Source organism: Cydia pomonella, chromosome 4, assembly GCF_033807575.1.
Source record: "Cydia pomonella isolate Wapato2018A chromosome 4, ilCydPomo1, whole genome shotgun sequence".
NCBI classification, from domain to species: Eukaryota; Metazoa; Arthropoda; class Insecta; order Lepidoptera; family Tortricidae; genus Cydia; species Cydia pomonella.
The window spans coordinates 10,225,015-10,251,182 of NC_084706.1; the positions used below are offsets into that span (position 1 = coordinate 10,225,015).

The window sequence follows — 26,168 nt, forward strand, 5'->3', positions numbered from 1 at the left end:
ACTGAAATGAATTAGATTGTTTAATTGGTCATTTATTCTGGAAGATAACGCCCGGTCACCGCGACAAAGTGGATCGTAAAAAGAGTCATTTTCATCGGCGTTCCGTATTTTCATCTATGGGCCGATTTTAGGTCACTTAAGAAATAGTAACTTTTAAATATAGAACTCTTTCATTGCATCACATAACAAAATAAATCGGCGTTGTTGCTCTAAGATGTAATTTATTACACGTAATTGCTTTGAAAAACACCTTATCTCATGTATTATGGATTATGCCGAAGATATATGATGTGCTTTAAGACAAAAGGTATAAAAATCGATTAAAAAAGGCAGCTAATGACCGGCTTACACTTTCTTTAGCCCACCGGAGAAGTAAAAATTAAAGGCTTATCTTAAATTATGCTTAATTGAAGGGTCTAAAAAGTAAAGATTGAATTTCAAGGGATTGATTGATGGCTTTCCTCCAGTATGGTATTCTCGGTACGGCTTTATGTGAAAATTCGGTAATTTATTACTGCATTAACATAAGATACGGTTAATTAGGTGGCCAATAAAATAAATGTATGGTCTAAAACAGATTTATCGAATATATTGTAAGATTCTTACATTTAGAATAAATAAAAGAGTCAATTTTACCACGGTAATTATACAACTTTTACGCTAATAATTACGTACGAGAAACACCAAGGCATATAAAATAAGTACATTCTGTATCTCATTAAATTTGGGTCTATTACTAATTTGAGAGTTAATTTCTCATTTATATTGATAAAAATAAATATCCTCATTCATGTTAACTAAGAATGTCACACCTACGCGTGTAATGTAATTTAATATATTTATTTACGATACAAGTGTAGAAAATAGGAAATTCGCATCGAGTGGTGATAAATTAAAACACGACCGAAGGGAGTGTTTTAAATCGATACGAGATGCGAATAACCTATTCGCACGTGTATCGCACAACGTTTTAGAGTACATATATATGGCTCTTTAAAGTTTCGACATATGCACGGAAAGTAGCACCATATGTACTGTAAAATATTTATCGTGAAGGTTTACCCATTTCAATTTCATCACGGTGCACGAGTTTACGCCAACATATATAATTCGGTCTATGAATAATTAAATCACGACAATCGTTTTAATCAGAAATGCGTATGCTTACACTACTGCTGTCGCCGTATTACGTATTGTCTGTCATCTTTGTAAATAAATAACGTGAACAGAGGGTTATGCCTAAGTTAATTAGTAAATATTTGCTACTTGATATTCTATCGAGCAAAATACACTCGTATTTATGATGTTATTATTATTACTATAAAATAATTTCTTTTTAAATTTGGAAATTCAGCGCGTAACAATACTGAAGAAACTCGATTTATATCTTTGCGACATTTTCAGTGAAAATACCCTCTCCTCTCCCCTAAATATAAAAATCTTAAAATATACTAAATGCTATTTTGTTATTTGTTTCGCTGGTACCTACAGGGTTCTTAAAGTCTGAAGCTTTAGTTTCAAACCTAAACTGAGATTGAGCTATTCTACGGTGACGTAAGCACACCGAAAATGTATTTCATTCTATTAGGTGTTTTCACATTAAACTTAGAAATTCCAATTTGTGTTAACGGTCCTCTATATCATTATGATAGCTAATTATAAAACATTTGTATTTCTATTTGTTTTAGAGAACTGATTGGCGCTGCAGGCTGCGCTATGATAAATATCAAACTCTTGTAACTTATTATATATATATATTTTTTTTATATAGCCTATCTTGTGTCCCACTGCTGGGCAAAGGCCTCCCCTTTTTATATATACATGTAAATAAACTTGATTTTTCATGAATTTCATTAAATTTGATATTTAGTTCCATAATTTGTTGACCATGATTATCTCTTGCACCACAAATAACAGAAGCATAAATATTTAGGTACATAATATTACCTATTCAGGGAAACTCTTTTATATACACCGTGTGCTGGTAAAACCCGACAGGTTTTAAAGGTGTCTTTTTGGCCGCTTTTAGAGACTAAAATGTCATATAGTTTTCTGAAATCGGTCTTGTTTTAGAAATAATGATAATTGTTGTGATAACATAGTGAAAAACGCCTTTTTGGCTTGGTTTAGACATGCCTACTGACAAACATTAAAGTTTTAAAGGAAACTTGCAATTTTTATCTGTAAAAAAAACTTTACATATTCGTTGTAATGTTTTTTTTTCGCCAAGATGTAAATAGTACATTGTGCAACGAGGGGGGTAAGTGAAATTTTGGATACGAGGGTGGTAATTCCTGACAGCCGCAGGCTGAAGGGAATTAAAGACCCGTGTTTGCAATATTCTTACCCCCGGAGTTACACACAAAGTTTTTCATCACATTTGCGAAGCAAAAACTAAATTTTAAGCAAAAGAATTCTTAAATACGGTGACATATCAAACATTAGTCCGCCATTTTGTAATTTCTTGGCAGGTGAGGCATCGATGGCACAGACCTATTCGGCATTCAGCCACGATTGAAAATTATGTAAAAATATTTTATACGGTGGTTAAATTAATCAAATTAAATAATTTTAAACGTAAACAAAAATATTCAATTATAAACGTCAGTATTTTAAAAGTAAAACTCATTTCTGCTACTTGGTTTGTATGAATAAGTGACATAATTAAAGAAAAAAGCTATAACTCCCTAGGGAGCTTTTTTTTCACAATCCATGACTCCCGCCGGAACAAAATAGGCCTTTGTCCTTCACCACACCTGCATGAAATAAGATCTTTTCGAGCAAGTGTGATGAAAAAGAACGTTTTTTCTTTTGTGCAGAAAACGTAAAAAACAATCGCCGAATTTGACCAAATCTTACTCAACATTTTTTGCTCATTATGACCTCAGGAATGCGTGGTTAAAGTCTGAGGGGTTTTACCAGCCCACGGTGTATATATATGTAATCACTAGTAATTTCCATAACAAAATATTAAAAATAACGCATACGAGTACCATTTTGTACCTTTTGGCGTTGAAACTCTAGGTCCATGGGGTCCCAGCGCGCACAAGTTTTTTGGAGAAATCGCGAAACGTCTGGTTGACGTAACTGGTGACCGAAGAGCTGGCGGCTTCCTCGCACAACGTATCAGTATTGCGATACAACGAGGAAATGCCGCCAGCATCCTTGGTACAATGCCTCAAGGGCCTATTTTAGATATAAGCTAGTTATAGTAATCATCTGTATATATCCATTATGTATATTGTTATTGTCAATAAATGAATTAAGAAAAAAAAAATTGTTAATAAAAAAAAAAAATAATAACGCATTAACATTTTTTTATTTGTTATAATTTAGAAGATATTAAAGCACTATGTCGTTTATTTAATTATTAGATATTATAATTCATCTTTATAATCACTCAATCCTTGTATCGTAGAAACTCATTTTATAAATCTCACGAACAATACAGTATTGTTCACTGAAACCCTGGACACTACCGCACTGTTCGCTTATGGCTCTCTAAATCCCTCTAAATAAAGAACAGACCGCATTCGTGAATTTCTGTACCAACTTAAGAAAACTATCGTCGTTATAAACTAATTGTGTAAACAAAAAGCTAAAGAACGCTTAAAGCCAATAAAGGCTCCTTTCAGTTGAAACAACACATGTTTAACAAAGATGTAATAAAGCATCGCTCTATACAAATATTAGCTTCATTCCATTCCAGGGCTCTAGTGTTGGCACTTGAGACGCGTAGCATTCTCGGTTGTGGTATACAAGAGTTCTAGGTACCCTGAAGTAGGTACTTTCTCCGTTCCTTTTAGCTATTTCAAACGAAAAATTAAATTAAAAGTATTTAACCTACAACTTCACGAATAAAATTAAGTTAGAAAAAAGTCAGAGAGAAGATCTGTATAAACTTTTTAAATCAACTCTCAAATGTTATTGTTTTTTTTAATTTATTTTAATTATGAAATTATCGCAACCCAGTCTTCAATTGGACGCAATCGTGGTTTGACGTCGTCTAAATTGAAATCAATTGTAAGTATCCCCTAACGATAAGCAAACTGATAATCTTCAAATACATTTACTTATAATACAAACGAGGAATAAATCCAATGAAAAGACTATAAGTTACCATTAAAGATGCGGCGGAGAAATAATTTGAGTAGCAACAGACGCGAATGGCGGCGGGACGACTAGGGAACTGGCGACTCTGGTGAACATCAATGAGCCGAATGGCCAGCGATGTCGACGTCGGATGTGGGCGGGAATGAGACAGTTAATTCTAATTATGGTCGTATTGTGTCGCGAAATTTTATCGCTATCTCATTGGCGCTTTCATTACTACCGAACGTAATTGTGTCCTATTGTGAGCAGACATTTTACTACGCAGCGTGTGAATCTGGGCCGAGGGGACTTAGTAATTTGTATGAACTTTTTGCTGACTTTTCGTGCGGTATTAATTGCGTTAGGTAGAAAAGATCGAATTTTACATCCGAGCGCGTTTTTTCGGTCGAGATCAGCACCACGCAAGCGTTGAATAGATTCGCGCTGCGTATTTTTTATTTTAGTAAAATATTAACAGGGAACGAGAATTCCATCAGAGCTCGACCAATTAAACGGAAATGGGCATGGAATGTTGGAAGTTGAAATGAACATGTTGCTTACACAAATAATTTTAAAGGATAGAAATAGTTGGGTAAACAGAGTTTCAGGATGTTCAGCGAATGCGGTTCATTTAACGTAACGAGCTCTTAAGGGATTTCGCTAAAAGGATAACAGAATAAATAAGCAACGTTATTGTGCTATTTCGGGGGCTCATACGACCGCTGATGGACTCTAAAGTTTCATCGCGGCCTGTCGGAGCGATTAGCGCCCTGACAGCTAATTTATATACTCAACTTACTGTTCTATTCCCGGAGGGATGCCCATAGACGTGTGTGGATGCAGATGCGTACACATTATAAATGGAGTCGTAAGGCAATGTATGACTGTATAGTAATACTAAGTAAAAGTTAGTTAAAATGAAAAGTTGTAGCTAAATATACTTCAAGGTTCTGAAGTAGAAAATATTTTTTGGCCTTTATTTTATGTTTCGTTCCTTAGTATTTTAGTAATTAAAAATAAATTCGCGGTAGACCAGGTTGTAAATATGTTTAAAAATGTGTTCAAACCGCGAAAATTTTAAATGTTTTATTTTAGTAATTGTTCTTGATCGTGATCATACTTGTAGCTGCATAAATTATTTTTATCAAAAACATAAAGGTATTATTTTAGAAGAAATTATTAAGTTATTCTAATAAATAACATTTACGATTTTCTTGGCTAACCTTTCGTTGATATATTTAAATGTTAACAAATGAGCTAATAGTAAGTACATAATAATCGCTAATTGCATCAGTCAAATAAGTAACTAGTAAAATCATATTTTACTGGAGAAAATTGTAAGTAATTTTGACCTTTAGCCTATGGCACTAAAGTTGACATTAAAATGTCGCAAGTCACTGTGCAACAGTATCATTATCGGCAAAAGCGGCAGCTGCGAGCACACTGCACACCTCATTGCCTCTTCCGTGACATTGCACGATGCCATAAAAGATATTGCGTTTAGTAATAGCATAAGAGTTTCTGATTTATTATATACCTTGTTAATGTGTCTGTTAAAACATTACCAAAATTGCTGAGATAATAATATATTTTATAAAATAATATCTATGATGTAAATCATCAAGTATCTAAAAGTCGAACACTATAGTTTTTTTTTTTAAATAAAGAAGTATTGTTTTTTTTAATTGGTTAATTATAACAATATATTTAAATATAGATAACGCAAATATTATTTGATATGGATTATATGTATCGCGATATATAATTTATTGATACACGCGATACACAATGTATCGCGTGTGTCATTAAATTATTAAAGTTATATGTTTAATTTGAACATATATAACGCCTGTTCTAAGATGTTGTTCGTTCTGTGTAAATTGTCATTGTCTAGAGCGGCATGGGAGCGTTTCGAGAAACCCCTTTGGAACTAAATGTGGAACCGATTTTCAGAATAGTTTCACTTGACAAATAATTTGTGAACAAATTTGTCCAACATTACCAAAGATTGATGTGTTGGATCGTTAAAATATTTGTCAGTTTTTTTTTTTCACTTATTAGTTTCGTAGATTTCATCTTAATTCATGAACAAAATAGTTTATGTAGGTAGGTATATATTTAAAAAAAGCGTTGGTAGTCTAGCGGTAAATGCGTGCGACTTTCAATCTGGAGGTCGCGGGTTTACACCCCGGCTCATACCAATAATTTTTTTAGAATTTATGAACGATAAGTAAATCCTTTGATATTTATCTCACGCTTTTCGGTGAAGGAAAACATCGTGAGAAAACTGGACTTATTCCAATAAGGCCTAGATGCCCCTCTGGTTTGGAAGGCTAACTTTCGTAAAATCCAGAAGAAGAAAAAGTATATTAAATACAATATTCTTATATTAAATAAGTATCATTAAGGTCCGTCTGTACATTAAGATAGTATCCATATTTCTTCTCTTACTCGTTTCCACATGCCACGGGGTGGCGACCACATGAGATCGTTATTTTGTGCACTAAGGCTCTCCATTCTGCACCTAATAAAAGACGCCTGTGTAGATCCCCGGCAGGCCTTCTTTACAATGTCCACTACTACCCCGTCCTCCATACGCCATACCAAACATAATGCGCTTTTCGAAGTTGTCCGGCTCCCGTCTGGCTACGTGTCCAAAGTACTCGTAATTAAGGATCCGCTGGAGACAAATGTTTGATAATTGCACTGGACTTTTAGTTGTATGTATATCTGAATCTCCTGCCAAGAGCCTTGTGTATATATAAATCACGGCAATACAAGTGATCGATGATCGTTGCCGTGCCCTACCTTATTATTCCGATATAGGCCAGTGTATGGAAGTGAAACTATACATAACAAAGATCATTCTCTGACTCTTGTAGAAAATTAGCTCATTTAAATAGTTTCTAAAATAGGTACTATTTTATTATTATATTTTCTACAAATATGAACAAAATGAACTATCATTAAATCTTTCATCGATTATATATATCAGATAGGCCGTTTCGCTAAACCGCCTCGACTCCTCGCCTTCTCTACGCACACCCATAAATTATCCTTCAACGACACACTAAAATAGCATAACTCCCCAATACCATGGGAACGGAGTATTCCGACCCCAATATTGCTAAATGCCTACAAATCTGCAGTTTGGAACTGAATCAAAAATACATCGAGGGGCCTATTTGAGATGGAGCTCAATAAACCATTTAAGACCGTGACAATGTTGTATGCGTGCGATGATGCGCAACGGAAGAAGTAGAAAAAGCGTTGATCAAGAAAGCACTGTGTCTAACAAATCAATATGATAATCAAGCCCTTATTGAGCTTACCTTAACAGCACCCGCTTGTAAACAAAAAAAAATCGGTGTTATATTCATTATAATATTACAAATGAAAGTTCCGAAGTTTGTAAATAATTATGGGTTGGGTAAAAAACAACATGTAGTAAACTAAACACAAAAAACTAAACTAGAAATAAACACTAGCATTACACTGGGTTTATATTTACTATTACTGTAATATATAGAGAATTATGTCACTATAAAAACTCGAGGGAATGTAGAGGAGCCTTTACACGCATAAAAGCTATAATGATAAATGCATTGGTAACGCGATTAAAGAAATGCGTAAATTGGAACGACGAGGATGAGGGACAAAGGAGCGAGCCGGAACTGCGCGTATTTTTCCCTGTTATCCCAGCAACAATGGGACGCTGCTTCAATGGCAACCTGCCGTCTTTTTGTTTATTAATTTCAAAAAGGTATGAAATAATTAAGCGTCGAGTCGAGAGCCGTGATTAAAGAGAATGTTATAATATTAATTACAGTTGCATTGTTTGTTTGATGCATTAAGTTTATTTTGGAGATTACGACAGAATATGAATTAGTAGTATTTAGATCTACTATTCAAATTTTATCAGAAATTTTAAAATGATCATCGTTAAGGTGGATCTGCATGCGTCATTCTCTATACAAAAGTAAAAACCATACGCAATAATGCGTTTCAGATTAGCGTTTTTTCTGCGCGTACACGATTGCTTCGGCATTTCACGCTTACACGCATGCTACATTTCGCTATATTTAGCGTTTTGGAGCCTACTCGCGCTTCCAAATACGCTTGTATGTGCGCGTACAAAACGCTAGTCTGAAACCGCCTTTATGGCCTCATGGCGTATTTTGTGCTATTATTTTTATTGAGGACATACACATTTTATTATATGCTTAACGCGTTTGCGTTTTTTCTTGCAGTCATTGCAAAGTTAAGGGAATATAAAGCTATTTTTTACGCTACACCCATGATTAAAAGTATTTTATCTGTTTTAATACTCTCATCCAGAAATATATGCCTACCATTAAGAGAACATTTGAACATAAATGCACATGTTTCTTATTTGTACAAATTAATTGGCGTGATGGACTAAATTTGACAGTAGTAATAATATGAATCAGTTGTACAAATATTACAAAAAGATGCAGTAGCATTAGTATTGCAAATGTATATACTCAAGTTAATTACTATCAAAAATTCAGAACCGTCAATTACTGCGAAATGCAATTCCGACCCGACCCGATGGTTTCGTACCATCTCCGTGACACATTCATAACTTTTTATACAATCTTTAAATTGTTTCCTTTACGACCACCTCACACTTAGCTAGTTTTTTTATTTGTTAATACTATGTGGTATATTTTCATTTTTAATCATATCGGGAGGCGTACTCGGTATCGTGTAATAACAGGGTTAAGGATGACTCACGCTAAAACGGTCCTTGTTCGGGCAGAGGCGTCCGATACTAAAGTTTTCAGAAAGCATCACGTGATCAGTGATCACCCATCATAGAAAACGAAGAGTTGGAAGCCTCGACCCGGATCTGGACTATTCTAGCGTGAGTCATGCATTACTTCTTCAACCAGAAACGTCACTTTTGACACTGACAGATCATATCACAAATAAAGCCAGATCAAATTCATAACGTATTATTCAAATCAAAATATTCGCCCTAGTTTGAGATTTGAATCCGATTCTTGTATAGAGATCCCTGTATTGTTTTATATTATTAACTTTGCATGTTTTAGAGATAATAGTAATATTCGTTATGTAAGCTGTCCATTTATTAAGTTTATTGAGATAAAATCCTATAATAGACAGATGGACGGCAAAGGCTTAATAGTGTGATTTTTTTTTACATTAATTGTACGTCTTAACATTTATTGCAAGCAATGCGATCTTTCTTTAATCAAGCAAATTACTACTAAAAGATTTAAATTTCAACATAACGACTTCGGACGTGACTGGAGTCCTGATAACCGAATCCAAACCTTAATTAGTACCTAATACTTATATATTATTAAATAATTTAAACTGTGACAGGCGAGAGAGAGGTATGAATAAAAGACATGCTGAGCAGACCCCAAATAAATGAGATAAGGGCAAGCGAATGAAGATGATGAATTCAAACTGAAAGCCTGAGCCTATATAATTATACATATCTACTTGATTATTTGTTAATACTTTTGTATAAATAATTCAATTAATTAGTAATGGTATTATTTGTTGTTTGAATTCCAGTAAGTAGTTATCATAGGGCGATCGATCGGTCATTCCTTGACAGTAGTAGTCTCCATGGACCAAGTCAATGGAGCAAAGCCATAGTTTCATGACACCAGCACCATCAATCAGAAAACATTCGCAATCCGCCTGATAATGTATCGCCAACAACCCGACATTTAATTGGTGATGGATGGAGTTGATCCGACGGCAGATTTCATGGCCCCCCGAATATCATATTTCGCGTAAAGAATGTTTTTCATTCGCTCCGGCCGTGCATAAGATTCGATACGGATTTATTATTTTCATCTTTACATCTTACCCTCTTTTGGCTCGGAAGCGATACGTAAAATGACGGAAGATATGAAGGGCGGTAATGGGGGAAAATTGTACTTTATTCGATTTTGATAGACTTGGCGGCACATTGTAGGTCGACTGTCACTCTCAAGCGGTAACGGGGACTTTAGGTGGTAAAAGGATGCAATTTCCTCCCTTGTGCGTCAATATAACACTTGAACCTGAGTATTATTTAAATACTTACTTGTAACCTTATGGTGTTTTACATTAATTAAGCTTAATTAATGAAGCTTGTGGTATTTTTCACATAGCATGATTACGGGACAACTGTCATCTTTATACAGCGGTTTAGGGTTAAATTATATGGAGATGCCAGCTGTCACCGTACCTACCTAAGCTATGTGTAAAACCCTATAGTAATTCCTACTATAGTTAAATGCCCAAGTATTTGTGTCTGTGCTATTGCTGACGTACTTAACTTAAACTACAGAAATAATAAGAATGACGAATAAATATAATTATAATGGCCATTACTTATTAGTACCTGCTGTCTGTATTCATTCAAGTTTTTTGTGGATCAAGTTGGGTGTTCTCTGGTTATAAAAGTTTATATCAGCTTTTAGTCGCTCTTATCTTATTCATACAAAAACTTCTGAAGTAGCCTTTTGATATTTATGTTTAACTGATAAGCTACTTAAAAAAATTACGTTTTTTTTAGGGTCTGGTACATTTATTACAGTAAGTTACTTATGTATGTATGAAAGCTTGCTCGAGACATTTACTTCTTGATAAACAGCCAGACACCAGCAAATATTTTTCCTAGTGATCTCCGTTATAAAAATTAATGTTGACATTAATTGTGTTGAAGACACTCTTATTCAATTACAGTCGTTGCCGCCATCCATGTGTTTGGAAGCAATAGCCCATATCACCCAATTACCTATTCGATAAGGGGCTTATTTATGACCCTTGCCGTCGGCTGCGCGCCGAATTAAAATTCATTGTTTCTCTTATCCTTCGAGAAAAGATATCGTCGAGGTCACGAGATATCTGCCTTTATCTGTAACAGGAATAGGCTTTTAAAGGGAGTGGTATCAGAGGAATAATTACGTGACCTCCTCGAACGGAGTGTGCCTGGGAACGGATCCATTTTGTGAATTACGGTATCGGTTTACTGATGGCCAGTTCTTATGGCGGATTCGATGACTATTGAGGTTGTAAAACGATTTTACACCTTTTAAATGTTTTTTAACGTTACAGTAAAAAAAATATTGGGAAGTTTATGTTTTATTAAGTTAGATGACACTTATAATGTGTAAATTTAGTATGTTGTGTTGTAACAGGTACAAACAGAAGATTATCAATATTATTTTATAATTAACAAGCAAAAGGATGTTAAAGTCAATATATATGTGTATATATTTATATATTAGTGGTTTTTATTAGTAGTGGAAACCTTGTTCAATGAAAATTGTAAATGTGAATATTAAAAAAACATACCTACAAACCTTGATAATGTTATTATACGCGTGTTTTTATTTTCTGTTAAAGCCATTGTTTTGACTAAATCGTGGGTGGCAGAAATGACTTACAATATTCAAATATTCGACATAAATATTTATGCAAGAGAAACGCGTAGTAAGTGTTTTTTAGCTCATCATTAATTTTGCAAACAACGGAGAAGTTAAGTTTACCCGAACGGGACGCGTCTACCTCTTACTTAAATATGCGCATAACTGTATCGCACACATTGTATGGTAAGCGTGTACAGTCATATTTGATCAACGTGCATGGTTAGTGTAACTTTCTTTTAGTTTACGGAAAAAAAGGAAAATTACTAGTTAAGTACCTACATCTCATTGTGATATGCTAGAGTTAGGTAAATAGGATAGACATGGGTCTTGATTGCTCTACGAAAAACATTATGGGACGATATGTAACACAGGGTATATGCACCAGTATTCAGCCTTTCTAAGTCCAAGTTCATCTAATTTTCCCACAAATTGACTGATTGGAATGAATGCTAATTTTAGGGAACAGGAAAATAGCCTTGGGAATCTTCATTGACCTTAAAAAGGCTTTTGATACTGTCAGCCACGAGCTCCTATTGGAAAAACTTAAAATCATAGGAATTACAGGCGTAGCATATGCAATGTTTGAATCATACTTAAAAAATCGCTCTCAAATTGTAAAAATAGGTAACGAACAAAGTTCTCCTCAAAAAATTACTTGCGGCGTCCCTCAAGGTTCTATCCTCGGGCCACTTCTGTTTTTAATATATGTCAATAGCATTAGTGAAATACCATTACGAGGAGAGCTTAGTCTGTATGCAGATGACACATGTGTGTTTTATTTTGGACATTCGATAGATGAAATAAAAACAATGGCACAAGATGATCTCAATAAACTATACAACTGGTACCAAAGTAACTTACTTACTATTAACATAGAAAAAACCAGCTACGTGATATTTAAAGCTAAAAACAAAAAAGTCAACGATGAAACACCATTGACGATAAATAAAATCAAAATAAAAAAATCATCAGAAGAGAAGTATTTAGGACTCATAATTGACAGCGAGCTAACGTGGAAACCTCATATTAATAAATTGAAAAATAAATTATCATCACTACGAGGCTGTCTCTTTAATACTGTGCACTGTTTTCCGCGCCCGGTACTATACACTATATACAACTCTCTAGTGAAGTCTCGCCTAAATTATCTTGTAGAGATATGGGGAAGTGCGAATAAGACTACGCTTAAAAGTCTACAGATAGCCCAAAATAAAATAGTAAAAACACTTTTTCGATATGACTTTCTTACACCAAGTGCTAAAATTTATTCGGAAACCAAAATAATGAATCTCAACCAGCTTTATTTTAATAATATATGCATACTTATAAGAAAAATAATAGATAAAAAAATTAAATCGCAAATAACTTTTAAAACAAAAACTGAATTAGGATTACGACCTTTACGTAACTCCAATAGTCTATGCCTCCAACCCACGCGCACTAAATTTGGACAAAAAAACATTGGATATGAAGGGGCACAGTTCTATAATAAAATACCCACACATATTAAGGAATGCAAAAACATAAATAAATTTAAGAAAAAATTAAAAGACTTTGTAATTAAAAACATTTGAATCCGGCCCTGGGAGTTTCAAGATGGACGGCTCAAGGAACAGTCAAGTAGTAAACAAAATCAGCACGCGTAATATTGTAGACCTTATTCCCATAATCTGAAAATACAATATATACTAACTGGTATATTTTGTGGTAACAATTTGTAGATCCTTCCCTACCCACTGTTCACTGATTTTGTTGTCTTTAATTTGAACTTACCTTATCTATACTTATATAACTAATTATTGTTTTATTATTGTTTGTATAGGTAATAGGTAATTAAACAATCTGCAAGTATTATACTATGCGTTGTGCGCGGAATAAACTTTGTTTTGTTTAACAACCAAACATACGTTGTAGTTTTTATCTAGATTTAAGTTTTAGTTAAGTGCTTTGTAAGTGAGTACACACTCGCTATACTTACTTATAATTTATTTCTGTATTAGCTAAATTTCTCTGAAGTGAAATGTATAATTTCTTTGAGAAAAATAAAGTTCTATAAACCTAATTTTAATTACTACCAAGTGTTCACTTTATTTACATTGGACACTTCATAGGTACCGTTAGTATAGACAACCAAATTATGTTGAACCCTAAATGGATCAACAATTAAAATACTTACCCAGTTTCCAGCCGTCACTGAATGACTTTTGACGTGAATGGACTTTAGTTCCGAGATCTGATTTTCCAGTGGTTAAAAAATAACTGACTGAATAGCTGACCACTCTGAGTATGTAATGTATTTTAATAAGATAGGTCCATAATAATGTAAATAATTTTAATTTGACGTTTATACCTTATTTCAAAATAAGAATGCCTTAAATCCAATGTTCAGCATCCCCTGGCTGACTTTTGCATTTAAGAGACCTTTACAAGTTACACCTCGAACCCACAACTCAGCCAGGCGTGGCTGATGACTGGATTTTGTACAAAAAAGTAGTTGCCAGTAGTCAGTTTGTGATACTTTAATATGGATTTATATTTATTTTTTACTTACGCCGTGTCATAACACTATATACCTACATACATAATGCTCCAAAATACGGCGCATATCACATAACCCCTCAACCCTTCACACGTCTGAAGTTCCTGCTCTCAACAGACTTAAACATGTTTTACCTATTTAAACAAAAATATTACTAGTACAGATTTTAATCCTACCAATAACCGATTATGGTGATGTGTTTAATTCGGACTTAAATGAGGAGCTCTTGGACAAATTAGATTGTTTAATGAATACATAATTGTATTTGTTTTGTTTTCTGTCTCCGTAAATACGATCATGTCTCCTCATTGCGCTCAAAACTTGTCCTGTTTTCTATTCGTGTTTGTTTTTTATTTTATTTTCTATACTACGTAGGTGGCAAACAAGCATACGGCCCGCCTGATGGTAAACGGTTATCGTAGCCTATGGACGCCTGCAACTCTAGAGGTGTTACATGCGCGTCGCCGACCCTAACACCCCGCGTTGAGTGTCGTCTATTCCTTCGCACCACATACGTCTACACCTTCTTTTCTGTACTTAACGATCCTCAGTCCCCCGAATACCTAAAATCTTTCTTCCACTACTATGGTGTCTCTAGCGTGTCCGTCCGCTTCGCTCTTCTGGCAATATATCTTTGTCTATACCATTTTACCGAATTGGTCACTGGTTATTTCATATGGTTGTTTTGTGTTCGTACAGGTACCTAATTGTATCATCTATACCACATATTTTTGCATCGCCTATAACTTATCCTCTTTGCCTAAAGGTTGACTGGTAGAGAATGCCTTATCGCATTAAGTTCGCCTTTTATACAGTGTGTTTTCTTATGTGTAATAAAGATAAAAAAAGATAACATTTATTTAAAGTAGTTTGATAATTTACATAAACTAGTTACTATAGCATCAGCCAACTACGCCTCCTACCTCTTTACACGGATACTACTCCATACTACGTATAGTATACGAATGGTACAATAATCACGAGATGAGCCGCTTCCGTTTGTAAACGATGACCTCTCCGACACCGACGTTAACCCTTGCACCCACAACCGAAGATATATTAGCCGTATTGATATTGCTGTAATAGGTCAAACCAATTTTTTAGGAAAATAAGATTATATTCTTAACATTTTATGAGTACTCCTACCTAAACTCAATGACAGGCAAATTCCACGGTGAGTATCTAATTCATGTAAGTACATGAGGCTTTTATTCGAATGGAAATTCTTATAAAAAACCAAAGCACATTTAACAAACAAAATAAACAAGCTTATGGAATTCTTTCTTACTTGTAGTAACGCAGTGCTCGGATATGCGATTCTATGTATAGATATTTAAAATCTGTTTCTATTATATCTCAACCTTACGTTAGAAATTTTAATAATCCTGTTCACTTATAATATAAATCAAAGTTTGTCGAAAAAGATTTTGAAATTTGAAATAATATTCATATTTTCAGAATAAATTCAGGCATTGAGTGTCTTAATGAGCATTGCGATTTATAGCAACGCTGCAGCATCTACTTTTGGTGTGGAATCAACCTTTTTATCCAGGATCTGAGGGATCAGGCCAGTCGTTGTTTCTCTTTGTCAAACGGAACGAAACTGATTCATATTTTATTCATGAGTTTGAAACTCGATATTCGAACAATAAGTATTTTGTATTAATAATTTATTTATCTAGTTGGAAACTTAATATCAGACCATTAGTAAATCAGGTTATGTTGTCGTAAATAATAGAACTCGTTGAAATCTCACTGCAGCTTAAACTGCTTGCATAGATTTTTTACTCATCATAATATTGATTAATCCAAAGTAAAAAAAAATGTATTAAGAGGGAAGAATAGCTTTGCGATCCTAGCGAAATAACGGTACATTTTCTATAAAATTCCATTTTAGGAGAGAAAGTTTTCCACTTACTAAATCTAAACAAATCACCTTGATTTTGATGTCGATCGCTTTAGCATAATATATTCTAGGTGAGGAGGTTTCGCTTTAAAAACAAAATTTTCATTGTGTCAATAACATACTTAAAATCATGAAGAATCGAAATTATTTAGAAGTAGAAAAACGTTTTCTCTTTTTGTAAGGATGATCACGTAGTATACTTCCCTCTTAAGCAGAATCGGTTAAATGGATCCTTATTTAGTGAAAAAACCTTACATTACTAAGTAGGTCCAAGATTGCTCTTGCATATTTATCAATTTTGCGAAGTTATTAAAATTACCATATTTTCGACTACAGCGACAGGGATGTTATTTACAAAACAAAATTGACAGTTTCATTTGCATCTTTTGGTATACTAGTATTATACTACTGTAACTAGGTAACTACATTATACCAATCTCGTACTCAAAATCTATACAAGCTAGCTGAGACTGCTGCGTTATGGAGGGCTTTAAGAATTAGCGCATACCTAGTCAACTTTTCACCAAAACAATCAAATCTTTTTTTCGCCGCTGAAGCCTAAAACTAATGGCCCAATCATATGTTACATATTAAAAAAGCCAATGATTTACTCCCATCAACTTAAAATGCATTACTTGTACATATTTTAACTTTCCCGGCGTAAATGCAACACCGACTAGAATGTATCGGGTGACATGGTAAGAAATAAATGTGTCTATTTGTACCGATGTTTCCGGCGTATGCGCGAGCAATTAACCGGAGATTTGTGATGGTACTGTTTTAAATATCACTTTCCTCGTCGCGCAAGTTAACACGCAGTTAACCTGCGATTTTATCGGGGATTACAGATCGTTGAAGCGCTTAGATTATAAAAAGTTAAGTTAAAAACGGTATCACAGGGCAAATCGGAACAAAAAAAAAGCAATATATGTATTTATTAAGACTGACGTTGTAAGGTAAGAGAAAAGACATACGTGGCAATTTCAATGTGCTCGTGTCAACGCAGTAATTCAAATATAAATGGATTTTTAACCTTTATCCCATTCGCCTCGGTCTACCGTATAGGGCAACTTTACTGTAAACGATTCCTCCTTAATAAGTGAAGTCCTTTAATAAGTGTACAAATTACAAAATATGTTGTCTATATCCTCGGTCTCATGGTGTAGGAAACATTTTAGATTAAGATTTTATCACAGATTTTAACTAGAGATTGGATTAGTTGTTAATTTACTCCTCTTGGGTTTATTCCTGTAGGTGCCTATAATTTATCTAGATTGCCTAGATTTTATTTTATTTTATTCATTTTATTATATTATCATTTATTATACCACTTTTTGTGTTGTCTATTTTAAAGTTTCATGTTTGTATCAAATTATATGTCACTAACCTAAATTAATTTTAAGACTAACACAATATGGATCTCCCAAGATTCGAAATAAATAAATAATTTAATTGAATCGAATTGATAATTTTGATTGATTAAAAAGGATTTCTTTATTATATGTTTTTTTAGACAATACGGTTCCTAACGATAGACAATACGGTGGCTTAACCATAATTTAGGCACACAAAAATGGCGCCCAAAGTGTATTCAATAAAAGACAGTATGAAATATTATCAATAATGCAAATGAATAGATAAGGTGACCCAGTGCAATATCGGCGGGTCGCGACCGCAGCCCCGGGGGACCGCTAAGGGCCGCCTCGGGAACTATAACGAATTTAATCAGGGAAACTTTACAACTTTCCCGACATAGTTATGTATATTATATATTACTGATTTATTAACAAACGTATCGGATTTTAGTTAACATTTTAAGACAATGTGGATATTTATTAGTTACTTACTCGTATCTCATAAAATAATTTAACTTTAGTTTTTTTGATATAATATCTCCTAAAAAATGCAAAAGCCTGAGGAACCGTACTGACAAACAGATCGAATGAGTTTTTAACTAAATGCAACTTCCATTACACACTTTCTACGAAACTTGAACTGAATTTCACAAAATTAGGATTCCATTAAAACCCCACTTACACTGAGAAACGCCAAACGCGATTTTCATTAATGCAGCATTTCTAATAGTGGTTCACCCGCGATGATAAGTGGAGAACGGCTGGCCGGAAGCCGCTTTTTTCCCTCAAACTCTTGAGAGCTTGCAAAATGTCTTCAAAAACGACTTTTGCTCCTTAAGTACATTTTGACGTCCTTTTCGCAACAATAGCGTGCACTTAAGGCGCTCTCGTGTTGTGCTTGTGTTTGCAATTTGCGTGTTAGTAGATGACTTTGAATGGTCTGTGAGTGCATATGCTATAAGTAGGGTAGGTACGCTTTGTTTAATTTGTAGGTCATGAAATATTATTATAGTAGTCGTCGTTTGGAACTAGTACCGAATACAGTTATATACCTACATTAGGTTCGAGTATATAATATCTACGTGTATTTCTTAAGAATAATAAGTTAATTAGACTAGACTTAGGTTAACTAGATTCCCCCCGAGGGTTGTCCACCTTGTCATGGTGGAGGGGCTTAGTAGCCGTGGCTTGGTCTCCCACGGTGGAGCGAAGAGGCAACCAGGGCCGGCCTGTTTGAGGTGCTGGCTGGCCCGAGGAGGACGCTCCAAGTGGGCTTGATAAGCCTGCTTGTGACACGTTGGAGGTGGACCGTCGAGGAAGAGGAGTGTCGGTATTGTGGTGAGCCGTTCTCCCTATCCTCGACGGCCGAGGTGGGATCGCAGGGGAAGAGGCGTGATGGTATCACGATGCGCCACTCTCCCTATCCCCTGCAACCTTGGCGGGGCCGTTCCGCTGTAGCGGCGTTGGTGGGGCTGCAGAGGAAGAGGAGTGTCGGTGTTACGGTGTGCCGTTCTCCCTGTCCTCTGCAGCCGAGTTGTGGTTTGCGGCAGAACCATGGACCTCATCTGCCGCCGGGCGCTGGGGAGTTTTCTGGCGCCCGTGGCCTCCTTGTGGCGGGCTCGGGGGGGTCCGCTACACTGCAGAACGGTGGCCGAGGAGGAAGGCGCGTCGAACCATCTGGCGCGCCTCGCGTGAAGGGCCTTCGGGCATTCGCGAAGGAGCCGCTCGCGGGCGGCTGCCGCCGGTGGGGTCGCGGATGAGTACGCAAGCGTTCCTGTAACCCCACCAATAAGGCGGCGAGGTGGCATATGGGGGGTTTTTAGTGGGTATACCGTGGGCCTCATTAGCCTAGACGGGAGTCCCACATAACCACTCGGGTCACCCCCCCGCACCCGGGTGGTATGCGGAATGCATTTTCCCCCCAAGAGAAAAAAAAAAGGTTAACTAGATTGATTGTTCAAGAACTTATATTAAAAAAACACTATAGGACCATACATTCAGCAATTGTAGCACTTCGTAACACTAAATAATAAAGTGTACCGAAAAAGGGCCTAATTGAGAACCCTATGGTGCATAACTTTGTGATTTTTACTGTCCCAAAATTCATGTAAAAATGATGCTTACCCTGTTTTTAATTCCTAAGGCGGTCGTTTCTTAAGCGTATTAAATAGCCCTAGTCACGTTTAAAACAACACAAGCTTCAAAATTCAGTCAAAACCAGTGCCCATCGATTTCCATAAAGCCCCAACCGCAAATTATTCGGGAACACCTTTTTAGAAAATGATTACTCATTTTATCTTAATAATTCAAACATGTGTAGTACATAAAATGATGAAGAAAGATGAGTTTTATCCATTAAAAATATAAAACATTTATTAAGTATTGGTATAAAATATGCAAGAAAATTTTGGCTACCGTAAACTGGGGCTATTCGGTACAATTTTTGGCGTAAAACATCAATAGCTATGTTTTACGCCAAAAATTGTACCGAATAGTCCCAGTTTACGGTAGAAAAAATTTGCTATCAATTCGAAGTTTTTATTGTTATTATTGTAATAATAGTACATTATTGCAGAAGCTGGGAGAGGGCGATTCGTGGACGTGAAAATATATTTGTGCAATTTAAGCTGTATGTGCACACATGAGATCCTTAAAAAATATAAAAGTTATATAGTCTATGATTTTATTAGGCAATACCTACTCGCACGATCTTACATGACACGACTCTATCCTATAGGTTGAAATGATGCTGACTGGGTCGTGTAAATGCAGCCCACGGCTATATTAATTGGCTGTTTGCGTTTGTCTTAGTGGATACATGTCTTTAAAAATAAAAAATAATACAGTAATAACTTCCCGTCCGCTAAAACACGACAATAATGGTTTGATTTTTTTAAATTTGAGTTTGACCATAACGAAGAACTTCCCGTACTATTTTTGCTACAATAAGGTGAACATTTCCAAGCATATTGGAGAAAAGGTATTTTTATTATTATACTATATGGTATGGATTGTTTTGTTGTCTATCGTACCTAACCAAACTTACCATTTAAACTAGGAATGTATTTATATACTTAACTAATTATTGTACCTTATCCGACACGAATCGAATTCCAAATTAATCTTTCATTTCAAAGCGTATGTAAAAAAGTCTATACTTAAGATTTTTTATTCATCATTTAATTAGGTACCTATATAATTAATTCAGCATTCGTTTTTTTACAGTTCAAATAAAAAAAATTAACCTTATTGGTCCTTCGTACAGAAACATTATTACGACTGGCATTAAGAAATCAAAATAATTCCAAACTCAATTCTTACTTTAACTAAATTATTATACTCACGATACACAAAGATCCATCATAATTCACTAAGTTCCGTTAAAGTCACTTTTACACAAATAATCTCACAATAATCCAATTTCTAAAATTGAAAGTCACGCACGAAACATTCAAAATTAGCGCCTAGCGAGTGAAGCAAGAAACAGCGAGATACCCTTCCCGTTCGATCGCTGGGAGGCAACTAACGCAACGAATGGTTTGGATCCCGGTCTAGACGAGAAGGTACAGGCAGAGGGGGTGCGAGCGGAGAGTGGAGGGATGCGAGGGCGAATCAACCCCGTACACTTTTACCCAATATGTACCCAAAAAATAAACTAGATTAAACAATGGCACCTACTTAGTATTTGATTAAACGGAACCCAAGTATCTAGGAGCATGGCACTGTTCGTACTAAGAATTTTGTTTATCTAGTCTAATCCAAACCAAAGTTATGAGGGATCAAAAAAACGACGAAGCGCTACGAAAAAAGGTAGGTATGCCCTTGCGCTTCGCTTTGCTCGTCAGATTGAATATATACATGTATTGTTTTTTTTTTCAACCATATACTTTGCTATGAAAACTGAAAGATCACTACGGATACCTTTTCCTGATAACTCTTTAAAATTCACGCTCAAAAGTATAATATCTTTTACAGAACATATGGTGCTACTTTTCCGCACGCATGCGGGAATGAGCACTTTCCGTGGATATGTCGAAACTTTAAAGAGCCATATGTACTGTAAAACGTTGTACGATACAAGTGCAGAAAATATGAAATTCGCATCGAGTGGTGATAAATTAAATCACGACCGAAGGGAGTGTTTTAAATCGACACGAGTTGCGAATTACCTATTTGCACGTGTATTGTACAACGTTAAATATATGGTAAATAACTGTTACAGTCTTAATTGTTCTACATATAAAACCATTACTTTTTGTTAAGCTGTTACAGAAAGGTAGATAAATACTTTTGAAGCATTGTTTGATTCGCTCCTTTTGATGCTGACTGCACTACCTATGTATACTAATAAACTCAGCTTTTAAAATCTCGACAATGTAAACTAGTGTTACGCTACGGTTATATGCCAAGCTTATCTTGTTGTTTTATTATCTTGGTCAGTAGTGCCATAAAATTGCCAACCAACGCTACGGTAAAACATTTTGCTACGTACCTATCTAAGATGAAAAATAAACTAACAATTTTTTACTTGAATGTGTATATTTTATACATACGAATATTATCTTATGTATATATTTTTTTCAATCGCGTAAAATCACCGTAACGACACTTTTGACAAAGGCATATGTAATTTTATAATCTGGAATATGAAGCTTATGTATTGTTTAACGGGGAACTTAACGGAAGCATCTTCACACGTAACCATATTTTTCGTTACCTTACTTCGTTCCAACCTTTATCTGCTGCTACAAATAGTTGTTTGTAGCAGCAGATAAAGGTTGGAACGAAGTAAGGATTATAGAGTTCTATAGTTAGATATTCCAGTTACTTAATAGCTATTAATTGATTGGATACCAAACATTGGCCTGGCTGCAACCAATGCTCGCGTATCGATCTAGGCTAAATTTAGCACTCAGATAATACCGGATTGGGATGGTTGACCGTCTCGCCAGTAATTTGAAAAGTCACTCGTTACCTATTTATCTGTAAAAAAAATAATAAAAGAATGCATTTATAAAAAAATACCATTTCTAAGATTCGAAGGCAAAAGTTATTGTCGTAACGTGGTGTTCAAGAAAAATGATTTTTAACATTTTGAATAGCTACACATATCGTAAGATCTACTTATGTATGCATAAATAAAATAAAGAAAAACAGTCAAGCGAGAATTTGACTCGCGCACCGAATGGTTCCGTTCAAACTTTGAACCAATTTATGTAATAAAAAAATACTTTCAGCTAGAGCTTATAGAAACTTTAAGAAGAATAATTATGCAAACATAAATCAAAAATATTTTGTTTATTCGTAAAATACCTATAAATAATCAAGAGAACAATCAAGAGCTATAGTAGTAGTAGTAGTAGTAAACACTTTATTACACAAAACAAATACATATCATAGAAAGAATACAGTTAATGTGTACAAAGGCAAACTTATCCCCTTAAGGGATCTCTTCCAGCTAACCTTTAAGTATAGCTATAGTTATATTTTTACTGTGATATGTATGGTAATGTTCCGTAATATAAGTAATACCTCGTACATAGGTTTAGTTAGCACTGCTGCACAACACATTCTGCCTTGCGTCAATGGCGGTACATGATTGCTTTGGTTGTCCCGGTCTCCGGAAATTTAATTTTTTATACATTTTCCTTCATTAAACTAGTGCCTACGTCAATTCTCGGGATTAGTTGCCAAGCGGACCCCAGGCTCCCATGAGCCGTGGCAAAATGCCGCGACAACGCGAGGAAGAAGAGGATACATTTTCCTTCATAAATCTAAATTTGTTTACTGTAAATAATTTGTGAACTAAGCACTTTGGATACTTTTAAACCTCTATCTTATTGCAATCTTTTGAATTCGTGTGTTTGTTTCTTTTCAGAATCCTATTAATTCATATTTTCGTTAAACTTCGTCTAAAAGAGAGGTATGGGCGCTGTGAATATCACCTCACTTTGTGTGGTAGCAGTGGTAGGGCACGGCACAGTGGATGTCATTCCAGATCTAGAGCAGAGCCCAAGTCGAAACAGAAAACCGCAGCCAAATAACGTTAAAGTCTTCTCATAATGTTGTGTTCTTGTGTTCCTGTCGGTGAGTAAGGTTACGAGAGCTCAACGAGGGTCCGAAGCGAAAGTAAAACCTCTGGAGTTGCAGACGTTCCTAGGCTACGGAGACAGCATACCACTAGGCGAGCCGTATGCTTGTTTGCCACGGACGTAGTATAAAAAAAGAATACGAATAGCGGTAAATACGGTCGAACCGCCGATTACTCAATCTTAATACAGTTCTGTTATAGATCCTTTGGAGTTTCGAAGAAAACTCTTGAATACAACCCAAGCAGAACGAGTGACTATGTTTTTACTGGTATTCGATTATTTTATATCGTAATATTGCTGTCAATGCTTCACCTACATTTTAGTATCTACTTACCCGATTTTTTTCATAAAGTTGAGGGTAATGTTGTTCTTCTCCAGTATGTTTAGAAATGTTCACCTTATTGTAGCAAAAATAGTACGGGAAGTTCTTCATTATGGTTAAACTCAAAACATTACTGTCGTATTTTAGCGGAAGGGAATTTATTACTGTATTGTTTTTAGGGTTCCGTAGTCAACTAGGAACCCTTATAGTTTCGCCATGTCCGTCTGTCTGTCAGTCTGTTCGAGGCTTTGCTCCGTGGTCGTTAGTGCTAGATTTTTTTTATGGTACCTACTACTACCTATCTACGGTGTAAGGGACACGTAAATTGGGGGTGATTTTTTTGCTCTAAGCCTACAGGATGGAGTATTGTTGGAAAGGTTTTTCAAAACCAATGCTTTAAAGAAAAAATGGGTTGTTAAAGTTATTGGGCATGCAACAATGCCAAATAACTTTAACAACCCATTTAAAGTCGTATAACGTTTAATTGTGGATGTATGTCTTTTTAATATGAAGGAGAGATTTTTTGCGATAACTCAAAAACAACTAAACTGATCATGTGCGCTATAGTTTTTATTTAATGTCTTTCTTAAGCTCTACTTCCAAGACTTTTTCTATATTTTTTGGACTTATATTTCAAAAGTTAGAGCGGGGGGGGACACATTTTTTTTTTCACAGCGATTATCTCCAAATATAAACACTTCATCGACTTTATTGACTTTGTCAACTTTATTGATTTATATACATATCCATGCCAATTGTAGCTTTCTAGAAACTATAAGGGTTCCTAGTTGACTGCGGAACCCAAAAGAGATATATCTGTATATGTAGAATAATTACACTGTGACGATAGCAGTAGAGATATCTCGCTATTTGGAAAAGTATTCCAGGATGATCCAGATACTGTTGGCACGTTGTTTCATCCGCTACTATTGATGCTGACTGTACTTCTACGTAAGACTAAAATAATACATTTTGGCTTTATCACAATTTCTTAATTTCTTATTTCAAATAATTCCCTTAATCCTTACATCGTTACAAACTATCCAGATTTCCTCGAAAATAAGATATTTAGGTACGTTTACATAGCTGACACATGACATATCAAAAAGACGTGTTAATCGTAACAGCGTAAGCAGCATGTAGAGCTTAGTTTGGAAAGCTTAATCCCCCAAAGCTCACAAAATCTTCCAACGTGATAGAGCTTTCGGCTGTTTGCCGGCTCGAAGCGCCACAGCTTTATACAGTGTACACCCAATATCTAAATACTCTTCAAGCTTCCAAAGGCACGCGAAACTGAATTATTTACAGGTGTGAGCAGTTTTGTTTGACAGCCAAAGCAAATTACAGCATACGTAGGAAATGTAAAAATTAGTTACGTATAGTTTAGCTCACGTTTCTCGCTTCGCTAGCATGAATATGTTTTTGTTTGATGACACGTATTTACATTGTATTTTACGCCCAGTTTTACACGCTCAACGTTGTAGTAAATACACATACTCGTATATACTAAGCACACGACACATCATTTCTGACGACCAGTTACAAATTCAAATACCTCCATGCATCATCAATTAAGATTCAGTCGCCAGTGCTAAAAAAAAGTTTAGAACCTACATTTTGTTAATGTAAAATCATTTCTTATTTACATCTTACTAGTACACTGCTCAAGCAAATGAAATTTCTGAAACAGTTTGCGCAACAGTAAAAAAAAAACTCAAGAACAGCGTAATTGCAATATTTTTCATGCAAATACACTTTCGATTTGCGAGCGTAAAACGGCCCTAAGCGGCACGATCCGCGAACGTGCCTGAATTTATTAAGCTTAAAACCGTGCTCGAAGTCGAGCACTCGAGCATCCGAGCTCAGCTCGAGCCAAGCTGTAATTTACCGTGTGTGTTGTTAATTCGGCTCAAGCGTAAGGAATTTCAGACAATCTATACGTTCGTATGCCGTTGGAAAATCAAAGTGAGACTGGTGATGCCGGTAGTGCGGATTCAATTTAGAATTTGCTTGAAGCCAACTGGCATGGATAGATTGAATTTAAATATAATTAGTGAATGACTTTGCACTTACATAATTTATTTCTAATTACCTATAGATAGTAATTAATTTACATAGAATATTCTACGGTAAAGTTTTGCTTAAGTTAATTATATATTGAGTTCAGTTATTGAATTCTATAAAGATAAAATCTTTATAATATTTCCTGCTGGTTTAATTAATCATTATAGGTTGATACATATATATTTAATATTTTAAAGTTCTTTAAAGTAAATAAATAAACTTTTACATACTTATTTGGACAGACATAGTAATATGTAGGAACATTGTATTTTTTGTTTTACGGACGAAATACCATTCTAAACTAAACTTGTTATCTAAAATTTTATTTTATTAAACCATATGTATTACTTTGTAGCCTGTTTTTAGATACTTATAAA

At 35.2% G+C, this 26,168-nt stretch overlaps 1 protein-coding gene across 2 annotated transcripts in view; it reads right to left on the bottom strand.

Annotated features, from left to right (window-relative positions):
- Positions 1-26,168, bottom strand: part of LOC133517056 (roundabout homolog 1-like) — an 85,032-nt gene that overhangs the window by 47,407 nt on the left and 11,457 nt on the right. Inside the window, exon 1 of one of the 2 annotated variants that reach the window (XM_061850199.1) lies at positions 20,658-21,329. The exons of the other annotated variant lie outside the window; for it this stretch is intronic. The gene's annotated coding sequence lies outside the window, so the exon portion shown is untranslated. Of the gene's footprint in view, positions 1-20,657; positions 21,330-26,168 lie in introns of those variants that run through there. 2 annotated transcript variants of the gene reach the window in all.